Below are 12,446 nucleotides of genomic sequence, written 5' to 3' on the forward strand. Positions count from 1 at the left end.
ACATGGTAACAAAAGTCACCCAACATGTGACAAGACAAGTACCTTTTGTCTGTGTTCCTTGGTTGTTTACCAGTATTTTCAATGTGTTCAGCAGTGTGTTGTAACTACTACAAGTAGCCTATACAAAGAATACAGAATTGGACCAGGAATCGAGCCCTGTGGGGCCCCACATGTAACCTTTGACAGAACATGTGGAAGCTTTGGCACAGTTTAGTTTTTTATCCAGGTTTATTTGTGGTTGGAGAGGATGCATGCATACATTTGTAAGACAATCTAATTAATTAAGAATAAGTCATTTGAAAGACAAGAAACTCCTGACTCAGTGAATCTTAACCATCTGCGTGCAGCAGGATAACATGCACTGCATGGCTTTGGAAGACAGTGGCTTGAAGGCAGGTCCTTCAGACCACCAGGACTCAAGGTCTGCTTTTTTCTCTTAGCCAAGCCGTATTAGCCATTCCCCAGCACTAAGCCGCAAGTTAATGTTTCCCACCACAACAAAAGGCCAAAGACATCACATTTCCCTTCTCTGGATCTTTTTGTGCTTGGGTCACAGTTTTATGCTGCCATTCCTTTCTTTCACATTTGTAATCTTTAGTTGCTTACAGCTGTGATTCATCCTGTCCGGATGAGATGTTTGATTTCACGTCTTTTTAATACATCCCAAATCCCTCTATTTGAGAGGATTTCAAGTTTTTAGCACATGTTTATATAAATGAGAAGAAAACAGATGAATGGTGCACAGTCTCTGATTTATTTATTTAGTTAGTTATTTTAAGAATGGAAACTTTTGCTATTCACTGTCATTGGGAACACAGTAACACAAGATGGTGGAGGTTGGATAACCGTACATCACAGAGAGTCCCATTGACAGTATAGTGAAAGCAGACCAATCTAGACTTGGGTTCTGATTTAATCTAATCTGATGACTATCATCTCCTTGCACACCTGATGCACTCTAGTTTTTGCTTATATAAACTGGCAAATTGAATACAGCTGGTTATATGGTTATAGATACACTAACCCAGGATTCTCAACCTTAAAAAAAAAATAACTGAATGATTAGTAGAAAATCTACTGACAGCAAACCTATTCAATCAATCAGTCTTTATTTTTATATAGCACCTTTCACAATTGAGCGCCACAAAGCGCTTTGTACAAACCACAAATGTAATATCTCAGACAAATGTAATATTCTCTCCCAAAAATGTTATACCCATCTACCAACTTTCAGTTATTATTTATTACAAAAAAAAAACCAAAAAACATTTGTCATAATTAACTAGAAGAGTATATATTTTAATCATTGGGTAATCATTATTGGGGGTATGCAAATGGATTAAAAAAAAAAAAAATCTTTATATCCAAAACCGGCACTAATAAATATGATTAATTATAAGTTAAACTGTTATGTAAATACATAAATACATTTGTACTAAGTAATTCACAGGCATTATCATGGATGCAACATTTGTGGGAGACATTATACAGTATATGTGAACAGGTGGTTATTACATTTGTGGGAGATATTACATTTGTGGTTTGTACAGCTTTACAAGGATACAAACATTAAATAAATATTACAAAAAATAACAATAAACGGTAAAAATGAACACCAGAATAAAAACAAAACAATAAAAAGTAAAACAAGTGAGAAAGGGTAAGAAAACATTAAAAGATATATAAATTGTAGAAATATGTTTTTAATCTAGTGTTAAAGGCTGCAACAGTGGGGACTTTCCTTACAGGACTGGGCAGGTAATTCCATAATTTAGGGGGTTTATAGCTGAATGCTCTACCACTTGTGTTTTTTGTAATGAATTTTGGGGATAGTAAGTAACCCAGCATCCTGCAATCAGAGTGAGCATCTTGGAACATATGGGGTTAAAATATCAATTAAGTAAGATGGGGCACAGCCATTTAAAGCCTCAGAGGTTAAAAGCAGCACCTTAAAAGCTATCCTAAACCAGACAGGAAGCCAGTGCAGCAATGCCTGCACAGGGGTAATGTGTTCTTGTCACTGTTAAAACTCTAGAAGCAACATTTTGTACAAGTTTCAGATGAGAAATAACATGACTACATGACTATGCACCACCTCTCCAACTGATCCTGAAGGTAAAATGTGCACTACTTATTAGTAGTTGATAAATTAAGAGATCAAGTTTTAATACAAAGTAAAGTATTTAAAATAAAGCTGTGTTGGAAGGGGGGTTTGTTATGTTTTTTGTGGGGTGAGGGTGGAGGTCTTCTTTCCTCTGAAAATCAACCTCTAATCTATCTCCTTGTTGATTTCATGCACTTTCCACTGTATTTAATGTATTATGCTTTTTTTAAAAATTATTTTTATTTTTACTGTATCATGTATTATGCATTTCTCTGTATTTAAAGTATTATGGATTTGATTGTTGTTGCATCTTGTAAAGCGCTTTGCGATGGTGGTCCACTATGACAGGCGCTGTATAAAATAAAGACATTGATTGATTGATTGAATATTCAATTTGAATGTTTTGATGCTTCTTTTTTTACTATTGTAAGAATTATTGGGGACTCTCACTCTTTGACCACTTGTTCGCAAAAACACAAAATAAGTGTAGTCCTGATTTGAGGTCCCTAAGAAGCTGTTGAATCTTGAATCAAGTTCTTAAATGACCTTAACTGTGTGGAAGAAATGGTAGTAGAGTGATTCACAACTAGTCAAATAGTTTTACGCTGGAAGCCGAACGATGTTAGACTTTGCAGCTCTATGTTTGCTGTCTTTTCTGGTACTCGGAGTTTCACACAACCAGGGTACCGTAAATTGTGAGTCAAAGTGCACATGTCACCAGAAGATTTTGGCAGGATTCTTTGTGAGTTTAATTTAAAAATATCCATAATTGTGTCAACGTGGAACAATAAAACACCAAAAATGTTTTTGTGTTACCATGCATACCAGAATTAAGAAATAAAATAAATTAAATCATTCAATGCCTGTTTGGCTTATGATAAATCAAACATGCAAAAGTAAATATGAAAAGTCACGTGGAATACATATTTTTGAGGTCACGGCTTCAGGTGAGTGGATGCCAGGCATAAATTGAATTAAAATGTTTTGATATATTGCAGTATAATTTATACGCATTTTAAAACGTGAATGTTCATAGTCAGTACTAAGTAGTGACTATATGATTGTTTAATGAAGCCTCCAGTGGTCAGGGTCGTACCTACGCACATTTATGTGAGTTGTGAAATGTTTCTATTGAATGTTACGTGTCTCTGCAGACAGCACAAACACTCCCGGCACAATGAATAATGGGTAATCAGCCTGAAATATTAGTATTGGATTGTGTTCAGGCAGACTCTTGTCTGCTTGACTTACATTTCAGTGCCACTAGCTGGAAAGATATACTGCAATGTAATGTTTAACTCCAAAAACATTAGGCAGAGTACTTAAAATCTGCAATCCAGAAGCTAGCACAAGTTTGGCAGTACACCTAGGGGTGTAAATTTGTTTGAGAAGTGCAAATGAGTTTTATTTCTAACCTGTAGTCTCAGATAAGCTTTTGGAAGGCACTTTAACAAATGGTATGGGTCAGATAACTCAAAGCCTATTACTCTAAATTGGTATGAGCACAGATTTTTACAAAAAAGGGATAAGAAACAGATAACAAACAACTTTTAACTACTTAGAAGCACCTAAATGACATGTCAGGTTGCTTATTTCTGGTTTGCTAACTTTTACTGGGTTTTCCTTTCTGTAAAAAACTGCCAAGTTGGAGTAAATAAGTGTGAGAATATATTCCTTTGTTGACTCCAAGTGCTCTTATGGTTACAAGTAGTGCATGATCTTATCACATTGAGTTGTGTACTCATACATTACAGTGCAGGACACAAGTTAGTAAGACCACATGGAGAATCACCTGTTTATGCTGTCATTAAAAGGAAAAAGTGTCATTAAAAACAGTATCACCACAGGGATAAGGACATACTGTAGAGACAGAGAGGAATGTGAGAACAAACCTCCCTTCTAAATCCCAGACCTTCATTTAATCTGTGTAAAAGAAAGCTGTTTTCCATGAACAAGTAAAGGCATAGGGTTTACAAGTGAGCTGATATGTCACAAAAAGCTGCAATAGGGTGTTTTCCTTGGAAAATGCATTGTATTATATATGTGGGGTCTCTTCATATCATTCTGAAAAGTATTTGATTGTTGCATTGTCATTGGCATTGTCAATACCTAAGTAGAAATGCAGAAGTCTTGGACAGAAGGGCAAGTGATTAATGATGTCATAGAACTGGAAGTATTTAGTTTAATTACTCTACTTTGTATAATTTAAACTTGTTTCCAAATGATTTTAACAGATACAGCAAAATTCTGTTAACATCTGTTCACAATATGGAGTATAGCCAGATTACAGATGTTGCCAGTGTAAATTCCAGAATATAACATGAAGCAAATATGAAAGAGAATATTTTGAACCTGAACATAGTCCCATTAGTTTAAGAGGGCTCCATAGTTTTTATAATACAAAACCACAATACATCTAAACTGCATACATTTATATTCTTTGTACTGTAAGTCAATTAAGCTTCTCTTTTGCTTTTGGGACCCTAAGGTCTGTCTACATTGTTTTATTTGGGAAAATAGCAACTGTATTCCTCAAGATTGTATCCAGAGATTGATTTACTGTGTTGATCGATCCAAAGTTTCTCAACAGTATGGTAGCACATTACCTGGATATTTATGGTTTTCCTTCTCATTTCTGAATGTATACAAATACATATATACACTATGTTACTAATGCAATGCATGTATATCCATATTTCTTTAAAAATAGAACATGAGAAGGAAAGACAAACAGTAATTAAAAACTGTATGTTGTAGGTAATTTAATGATAGAGCTGGAGAGATCTGGTTAGAAGTTCTCATATTTAGTGGATGTCTATGAAACCCCTGTTGGAAAAGTTTTTCCTGGCTGCTTGAGAAAACAAAAGATGGGGGTAGCTGTTTTCCATGATTGGTTCAAAATGGATTGTGGACTGTAATGCCCATACTTAAATATTTTAGAAGAAGAGAGTACTAATTCAAATAAGCACTATTCTAAATATCTTATTTGGCTAGAATCTATGAAAACTGCCTTGTAATTCACTTAATAAATTAATAGATGTGTTCTTTATTAGGAATGTAATGTCTCATAATCCCAAAATGCATGACCAGTGGACACACAGAAATGAATAGAAGGCATAGTCTTTCCGTTTAGTTTGCTTGAGTTTATGGTAATGTAGGAATGTGGCAGGCTGGCGAGTGGATAGAGGCCCAGAGACAGACTGCAGTTCAAAAAAATAACTATTTTATTATAAATAAACACAAAATGAAAGGGCACAAGGGCCAAAACAAAGCAATTTAAACACAAATAAAGCAAAAACAAAACTCACAAAAATAAAGTTTCCAGGCTGGGCAATGCCTTCACTGGATTTAGAAAATTCAAAAACCACAAAACAAACACCAACCTGCTTCCTCAGCTCCCTCTCCCCAAATGAGAAGCTGAGGCCTCCTTTTATATCAGGTGGCTGGGCGCTGATTGATCGTTAATCAACTAATCAACTAATCAACCCCAGCCACCTGAACATAATAAACCCAGGCAGGCAGGGGAAGTTAACCCCATCCCTGCCAATTTAAAAGGGCAGAGCTTTGCTCTGCCACACACCTCCCCCCATGTACAACGTACACCGGAAGTCCCCCCCCCCCCCCCCCCCCCCCAAAGAGTCCAATTATGTCCCTTGGGTGGGCTGTTATGGTGGGTGGTGGTGGGCGGGGTTGATGTCGGAGCCCCCAAGCCTTCTTTGGTTGAGGGGGCCCCGAATCTCCAAGGTAGAATTCAGATCCCTCTGGTGGCGGAGGCGGCGACGGCGGCCCGGCTCCCTCTGGTGGCGGAGGCGGCGACGGCGGCCCGGCTCCCTCTGGTGGCGGCGGCGGCGGCCCGGCTCCCTCTGGTGGCGGAGGCGGCGGCGGCGGCCCGGCTCCCTCTGGTGGCGGAGGCGGCGGCGGCGGCCCGGCTCCCTCTGGTGGCGGAAAAGGCGGCGGCGGCGGCCCGGCTCCCTCTGGTGGCGGAGGCGGCGGCGGCGGCCCGGCTCCCTCTGGTGGCGGAGGCGGCGGCGGCGGCCCGGCTCCCTCTGGTGGCGGAGGCGGCGACGGCGGCCCGGCTCCCTCTGGTGGCGGAGGCGGCGGCGGCGGCCCGGCTCCCTCTGGTGCTGGAGAGCGGCGGCGGCGGCCCGGCTCCCTCTGGCTCTGAGAGCGGCGGCGGCTCCTCCCCTCTCGGGCTCTGGGAGCGACGGCGGATCCTCCTCCCTCTCTGGCTCTGGGAGCGACGGAGGCTCCTCCTCCCTCTCTGGCTCTGGGAGCGACAGCAGATCCTCCTCCCTCTCTGGCTCTGGGAGCGACAGCAGATCCTCCTCCCTCTCTGGCTCTGGGAGCGACGGCAGATCCTCCTCCCTCTCTGGCTCTGGGAGCGACAGCAGATCCTCCTCCCTCTCTGGCTCTGGGAGCGACAGCAGATCCTCCTCCCTCTCTGGCTCTGGGAGCGACAGCAGATCCTCCTCCCTCTCTGGCTCTGGGAGCGACAGCAGATCCTCCTCCCTCTCTGGCTCTGGGAGCGACAGCAGATCCTCCTCCCTCTCTGGCTCTGGGAGCGACGGCAGATCCTCCTCCCTCTCTGGCTCTGGGAGCGACAGCAGATCCTCCTCCCTCTCTGGCTCTGGGAGCGACAGCAGATCCTCCTCCCCTCTCTGGCTCTGGGAGCGACAGCAGATCCTCCTCCCTCTCTGGCTCTGGGAGCAACAGCAGATCCTCCTCCCTCTCTGGCTCTGGGAGCGACGGCAGCTCCTCCTCCCTCTCTGGCTCTGGGAGCGACAGCAGATCCTCCTCCCTCTCTGGCTCTGGGAGCGACAGCAGATCCTCCTCCCTCTCTGGCTCTGGGAGCGACGGCAGATCCTCCTCCCTCTCTGGCTCTGGGAGCGACGGCAGATCCTCCTCCCTCTCTGGCTCTGGGAGCGACGGCAGATCCTCCTCCCTCTCTGGCTCTGGGAGCGACGGCAGCTCCTCACCCCTCTCTGGCTCTGGGGACGACGGCAGCTCCTCACCCCTCTCTGGCTCTGGGAGCGACGGCAGCTCCTCACCCCTCTCTGGCTCTGGGAGCGACGGCAGCTCCTCCTCCCCTCTCTGGCTCTGGGAGCGACGGCAGCTCCTCACCCCTCTCTGGCTCTGGGAACGACGGCAGCTCCTCACCCCTCTCTGGCTCTGGGGACGACGGCAGCTCCTCACCCCTCTCTGGCTCTGGGGGCGACGGCAGCTCCTCACCCCTCTCTGGCTCTGGGAGCGACGGCAGCTCCTCACCCCTCTCTGGCTCTGGGGACGACGGAGGCTCCTCACCCCTCTCTGGCTCTGGGAGCGACGGCAGCTCCTCACCCCTCTCTGGCTCTGGGAGCGACGGCAGCTCCTCACCCCTCTCTGGCTCTGGGAACGACGGCAGCTCCTCACCCCTCTCTGGCTCTGGGAAGGCGGCTCACCCCTCTCTGGCTCTCGGGAAGGCGGCTCACCTCTCTTTATTGGAGTGACCGGTGGATCTCCCATGTCTACCGCCAGGTAATTAACCACCATGAGGGCAACCTCTGGGAAGGAGGCCGGGTGGTGCTGTTCCTCCCACTGTTCCCACCTCTCCCCATCTCGACGCCACAGCGTGTTGATAACTATGGGGAGATCATGGACGAGGTCTGCCTCAGGGTGCATCAACCAGTCCCAGATCTCCTGGGACGGTGGTGAAGGTGGTGGTGCTGGAGGTAGTGGGGTGGCCCCTGATGCCCGGGGTGAACAAGGCACCTCTTCCTGGGCCTGGTTGTAGGGGCATCCTGCCCAGTTGTGGCCGTCCTCCTCACACCGGCCACACCAGTTTGCCGGTGGCACGTCTGGGCAGGACCGCCAACGATGGTCCTCCTTCCCGCACCAGGAACACCAGGGGAAGAGGCTGGCCGGGTCCTCCAGCGGTGGCTGCAGCAGCTTACATTTCTTCAGCTGCTGCTTTTCCTGCCTTTGCCGCTGTCTGCTCTTCTTTCCCATTTTTTTTTTTTTTCCAAAAAAAAAAAAAAAAAAATAAATACTGCTCTGAGCCTCTAGGTGGCGCTATCCCACTTCTGACACCAAATGTGGCAGGCTGGCGAGTGGATAGAGGCCCAGAGACAGACTGCAGTTCAAAAAAATAACTATTTTATTATAAATAAACACAAAATGAAAGGGCACAAGGGCCAAAACAAAGCAATTTAAACACAAATAAAGCAAAAACAAAACTCACAAAAATAAAGTTTCCAGGCTGGGCAATGCCTTCACTGGATTTAGAAAATTCAAAAACCACAAAACAAACACCAACCTGCTTCCTCAGCTCCCTCTCCCCAAATGAGAAGCTGAGGCCTCCTTTTATATCAGGTGGCTGGGCGCTGATTGATCGTTAATCAACCTAATCAACTAATCAACCCCAGCCACCTGAACATAATAAACCCAGGCAGGCAGGGGAAGTTAACCCCATCCCTGCCAATTTAAAAGGGCAGAGCTTTGCTCTGCCACAAGGAACTATTACGAAATATGTAAGCACATCATGAGAGAATGTAGTGCAACCACTGTGAGCTGTTAGTGAGCTGGAAGTAAAATAGTACTATATGTTATTGTATTGTAAATGTAAGCGATTTAAGGTCTTAAACATGCAAAAATCTTTACAGTATAAAACTATAGAATTCAGATTATGGGTTAGTGCAATGCGTTCAGAGGTAATTGGTTGATTCTTTTCCCAAATGTGAATGCAAATAACAGAACTAAGAAAAAGTAACAATAGAGCACAACATCCAGCAAAAGCACACAGTATTTTGTAATGCTTTAAGCAACAGATATACTGTAGATGTAGAATTTTTAAGAAACCGAGCACATATACGTAGGAGAACAGCCCCTTCTGGCTCTGGGGCCACGAATACTGCCATACATCGGTTTTGACTCACAGATTTTCCATGCAGAAAACAAATCTTCCTTCAGTTCCAGATGTCCAAGGAAAACACAGCCCCAGCACCCAATATTTGGCCAAATGGCCAGATTTCTTTCACATTTCTTATATTTAAATATGACTTGCTTCACTGTGGTAATTTCTAATGGATTAATATTAAAAAAGATGCAAGTTGACAAACAATTTGACTTGGATTTTGCTTTACCATTTAACCATTTATAGGGGGTAGGGTGTGTGTGTATATATTGTGACAGACTGGGGGGAGGAAGGGAGAAAAGGTGGAGTCCAAGAAAGGAGCTGCAGGACTACAGCCCCCAGAATGCCACGGGAGGGAGCAAGGATGAGGTTCACCTGGCTCCAGCCTTTAATCATTATCACCTGCTTGCAATTAGAATGCAAGTATATAAACCCGCAGAAATGTTTGTTTCAGACGTTCTCTAGTCTCTGTGAAACAAGCCTGTCACAGTGAAAAGTGAGAAAACAAAGGTACTGCATGAAATGTTTATTGTTTTGACACTGGTAAGCAGCTTAGCTGGCCAGTTTGTTAATTTAGGGTTTTGTTTTGAAAAGTTCAGTTATTGCTGCAGTGTGAGCTACATTTTTGTTTCTGTTTTATTTCTTTTTTTATTATTATAAATAATAAAAGTGCGCAACTGCACCTAAACCATCTGCATTGTGTCTGGGTGTGTACTTTAAAGGGGTTTTGCGAACCCGAGCTGCGTTCCGACAAATGTTATATATATATATTATATATTATATATATATAATATATATATATGATATATATATATAGATATATATATATTATATATTGTTATAATATTAAGGAATTTACAAATTTACAGTCATTACAGTATATCTATCCTTTGAAATGTTATCCTTTGAAAATATTCAGATTTACATGCTAACAAACAGTAGGCTATTGATTCACCCTTGAGTCAAGTTCCAGCCTGAGGTTGAGATTATATATATATTATTTATATAAATAAAAGCAAGCTTGCAATTTATTTGTACAACATAATAAAACAACAATAATAACATTCAAGTAATTAGTCAAAGCAACTTGTATAGAATTAAATGTAAGAGGTTCTCTCAGAACCAATTGGCTTAAAACTCTAAATTGCATGCAGTTACGATGAAAACTCTTTCTTAGTTTACCATACGCAAAAACAAATGAGAAATACACGTTGAGTTGAGTTGGAAGGTAATGCTTCATTTTTTAAATATCTGATTCCATATCTGATATTCGCCATTAATATGCACCAAGGTAACACCTATAGTATTATATATAAGACATTCTCTAAAATGAAATTCACGATGAATACCTATGTTCATAAGGGCAAATAAAATTGTTCTGGATACAGTCAGATTAACAAAAGATGCACCTTAATTATTCTTAAAGAGTATTTAAACGAGCATTTAAGTAAGATATGTTATTTAATTACGTACATGTATGTATTTTTACACTATATCATGGTTCACCTCTCTTCTACTAATAAACATTAACCTTATGTAATACTTGCGTAAAGTTTCCTCTGTGTAGTTGGCATCTTCTTAAAGAAAACTTCTTAAGGCAGCAAGACTGGGTTCCTCCTCTGAGCAATTTGAAGAGCATGGTTACTGTACTAATTGGAAGTCATTTTTGAACACAAGGAGGTGGTACAACTAAACAAGTTGGCAGTTATTTTGAAGACACATTTTATTTGTCAAAGTTCTTGTGTAATGGGATTTTGGAACGAAGGAGGCCAGAGAGAGAGTTGACACTTTCCTTGAAGTGAAAGTATTAAGCACGGTCTGCTATGTGTCTATACTGTGTAAATTATATTATTTATTTCATCTGAAATGTTTAATTTCCTAAATATATTTTCCATTTATTGTAGTTATATCGGCTCTTCTAAGATCTTTGAGGCACCAGGAAGTCTGGGTCATTCCCTAATTTGTCAAACGGTCTTCCTTTGAGGTGTTAAGTTTCTCTGCTTACTGTGTTGTTTATATTCTGAGTAAATGACCTTGGGTAAACCAGTCAGAGTGTCTTTACATTCACAGCCTTAAAGTAATTACTCACATTACTCATGTGTCTGTTTTGTTAAAATTAGTCAATATGAATTACAAGTAACACCTTAATAATGTATTACCACATGAAGTGAACATATTTTACTTTTACATGCAAAAACATATCACTGTACAGTTTTTGTCCTCTATCTGGTGGCCACGACAACCCCCCCCCCCCCCCCCCCCCCCCCCCCCCCCCAAAAAAAAAAAATAGATCTGATTGATTACGATTCCACATCTGGACACTTTGTACTTTTGATTGCAACTTTAGTTGTAATGGAATTAATTAAAGCTTAATCAATTCAAATTGTAGCGAGGAACAATATAAATATGACAGTTTCACAGTTTAGCCTAAATTACTCACATAAGGCATTGCAATAGGGAAACATTGTACTGCAGATGTAAAGTTGGCAAGAAGATAAAGGAAAATAAAACTTCCAACACTGGCTGTTTTCATGGTGTTTCAGTTAATAGTTGGTTATATCATTGATTGCATGTGGTCAAATTTTCCTGTTGAATTGCACTGCTAATCCAATTACATATTGGTTAGAATAAATCCCTCTAGACTGATTAATTACATGCGTATCCAGGGTGGCTGGATGCAAGTCTGAAACAGGTACCAGGAGACAATTCATTGTATGCTCCATAGAACATTTGGAGAAAAGCACTGCCAACAGTTTGAACCTGTCTTTAGCATCACAGGTATGCCTTGTATTTAAATGTAGAAAATTTGGCGTCTAGAAGCAACTCAACTAGAAAATTAGCAAAACAATTGAGCTGCTGAGTTGCAAAGCAGCTGTCTCCTCTGCTACAACATAGGGTATGCCAGGGTAACACTCTCCAAGGAGACAATTCACACTACATTTATTTACACTACTTTTGGTTTATTACTTTTATTGCTACTATTTTGTGCAAGTGGTTTGTGGTTCATATGGATTTAGCTATCTGTGTAGATATCATGAAAAGTCATACTGGTATTAACACTGCAGGCCAATTCATTAAATGATTCATGAGAAGAAACACATTCAATCAAAAAATATTTTCTGTTAAATTGGACCCATATGAATCCTGCTGACTTTCTGGATTACATCATTTGAGGTAATTTGAGTTATGATTTCACACAGATGGTAAAAAAACAAAATGAAGAATTTTTTCATAGCGTTCTTTTGAGTCGAACAGTCTATTCTATAAATCTCTCCGTATTTCATTTGAATGATATTCAAACTGCACACTTTGATATAAATGGAATTTATGTAGACCATGTGAAACAGTGATTGACTAGTGAAACTGCTTAGATTTATTTTCACATGGTAACAAGTTAATAGCTGTACCATATATTCACAAGACATTGGCAGTGTATATCTCATTTGTGACCTG

The sequence above is a fragment of the Polyodon spathula genome, chromosome 4 (genome assembly GCF_017654505.1).
Source record: "Polyodon spathula isolate WHYD16114869_AA chromosome 4, ASM1765450v1, whole genome shotgun sequence".
Lineage (NCBI taxonomy): Eukaryota > Metazoa > Chordata > Actinopteri > Acipenseriformes > Polyodontidae > Polyodon > Polyodon spathula.